The following is an 8,731-nucleotide window of genomic DNA, read 5'->3' on the forward strand; positions in this document are numbered from 1 at the left end:
TTTACAAATCTGTTTAACTTTCCGGAGCCAGTTGATATATAAAAAAAAAGTTTTGGCCTGGAATACCCCTTTAAGGATAGTTCCTGTATCTTACCATGGTGTCCCTAGCAGGATGTACAGGAGGAGAGATGACGGAACCAAGTGTGATCTTTCCTGTTGTCACTTGCAGCTTCCCCTCCCCCCCCCCCCCCCCCCCCCCCCCCCCCACCCCAGGACACATGGAACCAGCTTTTCATCTTGCTGTACAGCTTCAAAGGACGTCTGCTCTCAAATATTACACCTAGTGCTTTGATCTTGTAATATCTAAAAGTTAAGATTCTGGGCTTTAAAGCTATACCAAGATCTAGGCTCTGAGTGGCTGCATTTAAAGTTATAACTGTTAAAGGGGTACTCCCGTGGAAAACTTTTTTTTTTTTTTTTTAAATCAACTAATGTCAGAAAGTTAAACCCGATTTGTAAATTACTTCTATTAAAAAAATCTTAATCTTTCCAGTACTTATTAGGGTCTATAATACTACAGAGGAAATTATTTTCTTTTTGGAACACAGAGCTCTCTGCTGACATCATGACCACAGTGCTCTCTGCTGACATCTCTGTCCATTTTAGGAACTGTCCAGAGCAGCATATGTTTTCTATGGGGATTTTCTGATACTCTGGACAGTTCTTAAAATGGACAGAGATGTCAGCAGAGGAGCACTGTGCTCGTGATGTCAGCAGAGAGCTCTGGGTTCCAAAAAACCATTTCCTCTGTAGTATTCAGCAGCTAATAAGTACTGGAAGGATTTAAGATTTTTAATAGAAGTAATTTACAAATCTGTTTAACTTTCTGGCACCAGTTGATTTAAAAAAAAAAAGGTTTCTCCACGGGAGTACCCCTTTAAAGGATTTTTTGTTCTTTTTCATTCAGGAGACTTTATAAAAAAAAAAGATAGATTTTTGACCACAACATTGACCAATGGCGAGGCTCAGGCATTACTATATTCTAGCTGGTGTGACTTTGATGTAAAAACGGAAAGAAGCCTAGGTCTGGATGTTGTACCCAGCAAGAAAATCAGGACAAACACATAATCCTGCCTATATAGTGTGACAGCTGTCAAAGTAAAATGGAACATCACCTCTAATATCTAGACTCCTGTAACCAGCTGGACTGATCGCTGAGCTCTAATGATTGGAGGGGGCTCACCACTAAGACCCCAATTGATTTCATCTTTTGATATGTCCTGGGCAACATGTCAAAAGTTAATTTAAATTACAGCCTTTTCCCCAAAAAAATAACCTTACTGCTCTCTTCTGACCGAGAAGAGCTTGGTTCAATTGGTTAAGAGTAACCTCAAACATGTACCAATGGGTATTGCCAGAGACCCCAGACTTGTTATCTCAGGTTTAGTTTTACACCCCTCACGTGAATCTGTCACCTAGAAAACGTGCAGCCAACTTCTAATATACTTACATAGCTATGGGTGACATGGATATCTGTATTTTACAGGTCTGTGGCTTAAATCTGCTGTAATACCTCTCTCCACCCCTCATTCTTTGAAGTGCCCAAGACTGCAATGTCTCTCTCCATCACTGCCCTTTCCACCCCTCGCTCTTTGATTGACATACGGGATTCAGCGCCATACACTCATATTTTGCCACAAGATCCGAATGTATGGCACATATTCTGGGTTTAAAGGGGTACTCCACTGGCCAGCGTTCGGAAGAAAATGTTCCAAACGCTGTTTGTGCGCTGCAGGGGTTATCCACGCCCCTCGTGACATCACAGCCACGCCCCCTCAATGTAGGTCTATGGGAGGGGCGTGATGGTCGCCACGACCCCTCCTATAGACTTGCATTGAGGGGGTGTGGTCATGATGTCACAAGGGGCGTGGACAACCCTGCAGCGCACAAACAGCGTTTGGAACATTTACTACTTCCGTACGCTGGCCAGTGGAGTACCCCTTTAAGCAGTGCTTGGAAAGTCCTGTCGGTCATGCAAAATACATGTAACATTAGGGTTACATAACTATATGTTTTTTAGATAATTTTACTTTAAACTTGAATAGGAATAGCTTTTAGATACGGACCTATCTGAAAAATTTGTAAACTCTCAAAAAGAGCAGAAAAGGGTATGCTATAGTTTGGAAGATTTTATTTTTTTTGCCAGTAAGGAGTAAACATTTTTAAATTTGTTTAGGTTAGGGTGCATTCACATCACATTTTTGCAATACAGTTTCCTCATCAGGTTTTTGATGAAAAACGGATTCCTCAAAACCTGACTAAACTGTATCAAAACATGCGTCTAAAACTGTATACGGTTTGAAAAATGACATCCGGTTGTATACATTTTTTAAGAAAAAAACATATACGTTTTTAACTTTTCACTCTATTATGAATAAACTTTCACTTGTTTGATTGAAATTCCAAGAAAAAAAACTGTACAAAGTCAAAAACCGTATGGTGAAAACCGGATGGAATCGGAACATACAGTTCTGTACAGTTCCCATTGACTCCCATGTTAAAAAAAAAAGTATATGGTTTAATACTGTTTTTAACCCGAACCAAAACATGTGGTAGACTACGGTTTTGGGTATGGGGGAAAAAAAACTGACAAAACTGTAGAAGACGCAAAACGGACACAACCTGATGCATCTTTTGGCATACAGTTTTCAATGGAAAGTCAATGCATACGGTTTTCAATACGGTTCCGTACAGTTTTCACACTGAAAAGGTATACGGGAACTGTATTGCAAAAATGTGGTGTGAATGCAGCCTTACAGTTCTTCAGATATTTTATATTTTACAGTCACTTATTTATCTATGTACCAAAATTGAAGATCACAAATGTACAGGTAGATACCGTATTTATCGGCGTATAACACGCACTTTTTAGGCTAAAATTTTTAGCCTAAAGCCTGTGTGCGTGTTATACGCCGATACACCCCCAGGAAAGGCAGGGGGAGAGAGGCCGTCGCTGCCCGCTTCTCTCCCCCTGCCTTTCCTGGGGTCTAGAGCGCTGCTGCGGGCCCTTCTCACCCCCTGGCTATCGGCGCCGCTGCCCGTTCTGTCCCCCTGACTATCGGTGCCGGCGCCGATAGCCAGGGGGAGAGAAGCGGCGCCGACAGCCAGGGGGAGAGAAGGGGCAGCGGCACCCATTGCCGGCGCCGCTGCCCCGTTGCCTCCCCGGGTCCGCGCTGCTGCAGGCCTCCGGCGTGCGTCCCCTGCGTCGTTGCTATGCACGGCGCGGCGCACTGACGTCATGCGCCGCACCGTTCAGCGCATAGCAACGACGCCGGGGACGCACGCCGGAGGCCTGCAGCAGCGCGGACCCGACTCAGGTAATTATGCCACCGGGGATGGGGGGAGGCAACGGGGCAGCGGGCGCCGATAGTCAGGGGGACAGAACGGACAGCGGCGCCGATAGCCAGGGGGTGAGAAGGGCCGACAGCAGCGCTCTAGACCCCAGGAAAGGCAGGGGGAGAGAAGCGGGCAGCGACGGCCTCTCTCCCCCTGCCTTTCCTGGGGGTTTATCGGGGTATATACGCGCACACACGCACCCTCATTTTACCATGGATATTAGGGTAAAAAACTTTTTTTACCTAAATATCCTTGGTAAAATGAGGGTGCGTGTTATAGGCCGGTGCGTGGTATACCCCGATAAATACGGTATATTAAATCTAAGTCCCTACTGGGAGCATTAGAGATGCCGCGGCGATCCGATCATCCAGCATGGCGGCCGGAGGTCCCCTAACCTGGCTCCGGCCGTCTCCCGGGGTCTTCTGCTCTGGTCTGCGATCAAGCAGACCAGAGCAGAAGATCACCGATAATACTGAGCAGTGCTGTGTCCTATACATAGCACTGTACAGTATTAGCAATCAAAGGATTGCTATAGATAGTCCCCTATGGGGACAGAAAAAGTGTTAAAAAAAAAAAGTTGAAAAATGTAAAAATAAAAAGTAAAAAAAAAAGTGAAAAATCCCCTCCCCAATAAAAATGAAAATTGACCGTTTTTCCCATTTTACCCCAAAAAGCGTAAATTTTTTTTTTAATAAACATATTTGGTATGACCGTGTGCGTAAATGTCCGAACTATTAAAATATAATGTTAATGATCCCGTACGGTGAATGGTGTAAACGTAAAAATAAAAAAAATTCCAAAAATGCAGCTTTTTTGTCACATTTTATTTAAAAAAAATGAATAAAAAATGATCTAAAAGTTTTATATTTGCAAATGTGGTATCTAAAAAAAGTACAGATGACAGCACAAAAAATGAGCCCTCATACCGCCCTATATATGGAAAAATGAAAAAGTTTTAGGTGGTCAAAATAGGGCAATTTTAGATTACTGATTTTGTACAAAAAGTTTTAGATTTTTTTTAAGCGGTACAAAAATATAAAAGTATCTAGCCATAGGTATCATTTTAATCGTATTGAACCACATAATAAAGAACACATGTAATTTTTACCGTAAATTGTACAGTGTGAAAACGAACCCGTCCAAAAGGTGCAACATTTTGTTTTTCATTTAAATTTCCTCCCTAAAAAAAATCTTTTTTGGGGTTCGCCGTACATTTTATGGTAAAAGGAGAGGTTTCCTTACAAAGTACAATTGGTCACGCAAAAAACAAGCCCTTATATGGGTCTGTAGATGGAAATATAAAAGAGTTATGGATTTTAGAAGGCGAGGAGGAAAAAACGAAAACGCAAAAATAAAATTGGCCTGGTCCTTAAGGTGAAAATGGGCTTGGTCCTTAAGGGGTTAATGGCAAGAGGGGACCAGAGGTAGGGGGGAATGATGGCACAAGGGGATTAACATGGAAGGGGGGGGGGGTGTTGATTATCCCCTTTCCCCTCCATATTAATCCCCTTGTGCCAATATCCCCTTCCCTCCCTCCCTCTTATCCCCTTTTGCCCTATCGAATAATAATGGCACAAGGGGATTAAGATGGAGAGGGGCAAGTAATAATTATCGATCCGCCTATATCTTAATCTCTTGTGCCATTATTCCTCCCTTCTTCTGATCCCCTTGTGCCATTTAACCCCCCCCCCCCCATCTTAATCCCACACGCAATTATAAAAATAAATCATTTTATTAACATACTAGCTGAATACCCGGCGTTGCCCGGTTTTTCCTTCCTAATCCTTGTTGGGGAGGAAAATAAACAAAGGAGGAAACTTTTGACTTCATATCCCGTCCTCATATATTGTTGCCATATCCCGACCTCCTATCCCGTCCTCCTATCCTGACCTCCTATCCCGACCTCCTATCCCGACCCGGAATATGTGTACCAGGTATTGAAATATCTCCAGCCGTACGGAAGTTACGTGGGAACATACATTTCCCATTGACTTGCATGGGACTTCAAACAAAAGCCCCGACCCTCACAAATGGGGACAGTTAAGGGTTAAATTAACTATCCTATATTTTAAGTGGACATATAAGTAACATGTGACCAAGTATTATCGAAATATCTCCAGCTGTTAGGAAGTTATGCAGTAACATATATTTCCCATAGACTTGTATAGGACTTTAAACAAAAACCCCGCCCCTGGCAAATGGGGGTGAGTAAGGGTTAAATCACCTATCCTATGTTTGTTGTTGACATATAAGTAAAATGTGTGCCAAGTTTCATGTTAATATCTTTGGCCGTTTGGACGTGATGCTGAAACATACACATATACATAAACACACACATTGGCCTTCATTTACTTAGAAAATCGGGTTGTAAGTCTATGTTGCTTTCTTACCCGACTGCTTTTTTCTCTGGTATTTATTATTATGTCGCATCCTGTTTGTTGCACGTGGGTTTTGTAGGTTTTGGTTTCCAACTCCTCTGAGTTGTCGGGAAAAAATCCACAACAATTCAACAAATTCGGGTTGGAAACCTTTATAAATACTTGGGAAAGCTCAGAAATGTCTGGTTACGTCCCTTTTTCGGGTTTGGGATAATCCACATCGGGTCCGTCGGGGAAAAAATTTTGCATCATCTCGCAGACTGGCGCACGATGTCTGTGACATGTCGCAGACAAAGATGCGCCAAAAAAACCCGACAAAACAAGTCGGGTTTAGAATAGTAAATGAGGGCCAATGAGTTTTATATACATATATACTAGCTGAATACCCGGCGTTGCCCGGTTTTTCCTTTCTAATCCTTGTTGGGGAGGAAAATTAAAATAGGAGGAAGCTTCTGACTTCATATCCCGTCCTCATATATTGTAGTCATATCCCAACCCCATATCCCGTCCTCATATTTCGACCTCCTATCCCCGACCTCCTATCCATACCTCCTATCTCGACCTCCTATCCTGACCTCCAACCCCGAACTCCTATCCCCGACCTCCTATCCTGTCCTCCTAACTCGACCTCCTATCCATACCTCCTATCTCGACCTCCTATCCATACCTCCTATCTCGACCTCCAACCCCGACCTCCTGACCCGACCTCCTATCCGGTCCTCATATCCCATCCCGTAATATGTGTACCAGGTATTGAAATATCTCCAGCCGTACGGAAGTTATGTGAGAACATACATTTCCCATTGATTTGCATGGGCCTTTAAACATAAACCCCGACCCTCACAAAATGGGGGTAGTGAAGGATTAAATTAACTATCCTATATTTTAAGTGGACATATAAGTAACATGTGACCAAGTATTAAAATATCTCCAGCCGTTTGGAAGTTATGCAGTAACATATATTTCCCATAGACTTGTATGGGACTTTAAACATAAACCCCACCCCTGGCAAATCGGGGTGGGTAAGGGTTAAATCACCTATCCTATGTTTGTTGTTGACATATAAGTAACATGTGTGCCAAGTTTCATGTTAATATCTTTAGCCGTTTGGACGCGATGCTGGAACATACACACATACATAAACACACACATTGATATATATATATATATATATATATATATATATATACACACATATATACTAGCTGAGTACCCGGCGTTGCCCGGTTTTTCCTTCCTAATCCTTGCTGGGGAGGAAAATTTAAATAGGAGGAAACTTCTGACTTCATATCCCGTCCTCATATATTGTTGTCATATCCCAACCCCATATCCCGTCCTCCTATCCCGTCATCATATTTTGACCTCCTATCCTTTTTTTTTTTTTTTCTTCCCTGAGAGGATTGTATATAAAAAAGAAATAGTGTAAGTACCCTACCCTAGTGTTTTCCAAACAGTGTGTCTCCAGCTGTTGCAAAACTACAACTCCCAGCATGCCCGGACAGCCTCGTCTTGCAACAGCTGGAGACACACTGTTTGGAAAACACTATCCAAAATTTCTGAGGTAAAAGTGAGGTGAATAGAGGGGTCGCGCTTGTCACGTTTTGCCTCAGGTAACACGGATACGTCGAGTAAATTTTAGTATAAAATGTGTACAGTAAGTCCCAGTCAGCACTGCCCTGTTTATTCATCGGTAAGAAGCCTCCATATTACCGCACAGATAACAACAATGGCGGCCTGGAGCTCACACATGTAGTCACTTACCTCTCACCCGTCCGTCCAGTCACTTACCTCATGGCGCCGCCTCCTGTCATTAGCGCCGCTAGCGCTATGTCGCCCCCTGCCGGCGGGAAGTTTACCTATCCCGCCCGAGTGAAGACGAGCGCTAAGCGCGTCACTGTTCTGTGGGATTGTGTCGTCATACTGCGCCGCTGACGTCACTCTATGGTGCTCCAGCTATCAAAAACTACTCCTCATACACAATGTATTTGCTTTGAAAATATAATATAATGGCCGCCAATCCATTGGGTATTTGTCAGGGGAAAGTGTGCAGGTTTCCTATCCAACAAATAAAAACCATTGACTTGTGTACTTAAAATGAGATTTACATGAAGAAGTAACTCTGTTTATAATTTGCTTCACATTTGCATCACTGCTTATTTTCTTTCAGGTCAACCACAGTGCCAGCAAGGCTAAGGCTATGTTCACACTGCGTTTAGTAGTGATCCGAAAATCCAAGTTTAAACTCAAGCACCAAGGGTTTTGCAATACAGTTCCTGTATCAGGTTTTTGATAAAAAATAAAAAAAAAATAAACGGATTCCTCAAAACCGGGTTCACATCCCGTTTTCTCCCGTACTGGAGCGCATACGGCAAGGGGGAGCTGAAACCTCGCGCTCCCGTATGCCTTTCTATGCGCTCCCGTATGTAATTAATTTCAATGACCCGGCCGCAGTGAAACGTTCGGTCCGGTCGGCTCATTTTTGCGCTGTATGCGCTTTTCCCCCGAACTTAAAAAACTGAGATCAACCACGGTTTTAGGTCCGGTTGTAAAAGCGCATACGGCGCAAAAATGAGCCGTATGAATTACATACGGGAGCGCATAGAAAGGCATACGGGAGCGCGAGGTTTCAGCTCCCCCTTGCCGTTTGCGCTCCCGTATGGGAGAAAACGTGAAATGTGAACCCAGCCTAAACTGTATCAAAACGTGTGTACAAATTTTTATCTGTAGACGGTTTGAAAAATGATGTCCGGTTGCATCTGTTTTAAAAAAAAAAAAACGCATATGTTTTGAACTTTTCACAATAAAGTTTCACTTGTTTGATTGAAATTCCAAGAAAAAAAACTGTGGGAAGTCAAAAACTGTATGGTGAAAACTGGATGGAACCGTACGCACATATACGGTTCTGTACGGTTCCCATTGACTCTCATGTTGTAAAAAATAATACGGTTTTTCACCCGGACCAAAAACCGTGGTAGGCCACGGTTTTCCGTCCGGAAAAAAAAAGTTAAAAACCGTGT

At 43.0% G+C, this 8,731-nt stretch overlaps 1 long non-coding RNA gene across 8 annotated transcripts in view; it reads right to left on the reverse strand.

Annotated features, from left to right (window-relative positions):
• The window catches only part of LOC130295237 (uncharacterized), a 163,630-nt gene extending 156,036 nt beyond the window's left edge, over nt 1–7,594 (reverse strand). For 5 of the 8 annotated variants that reach the window (XR_008848739.1, XR_008848742.1, XR_008848740.1 and 2 more), the window contains exon 1: nt 7,503–7,594. This is a non-coding gene — a long non-coding RNA (uncharacterized LOC130295237). The other 3 variants (XR_008848738.1, XR_008848744.1, XR_008848743.1) reach the window with 2 other exon arrangements.
• Between the last annotated feature and the right edge of the window lie 1,137 nt (nt 7,595–8,731).

Source organism: Hyla sarda, chromosome 11 (assembly GCF_029499605.1).
Source record: "Hyla sarda isolate aHylSar1 chromosome 11, aHylSar1.hap1, whole genome shotgun sequence".
Lineage (NCBI taxonomy): Eukaryota > Metazoa > Chordata > Amphibia > Anura > Hylidae > Hyla > Hyla sarda.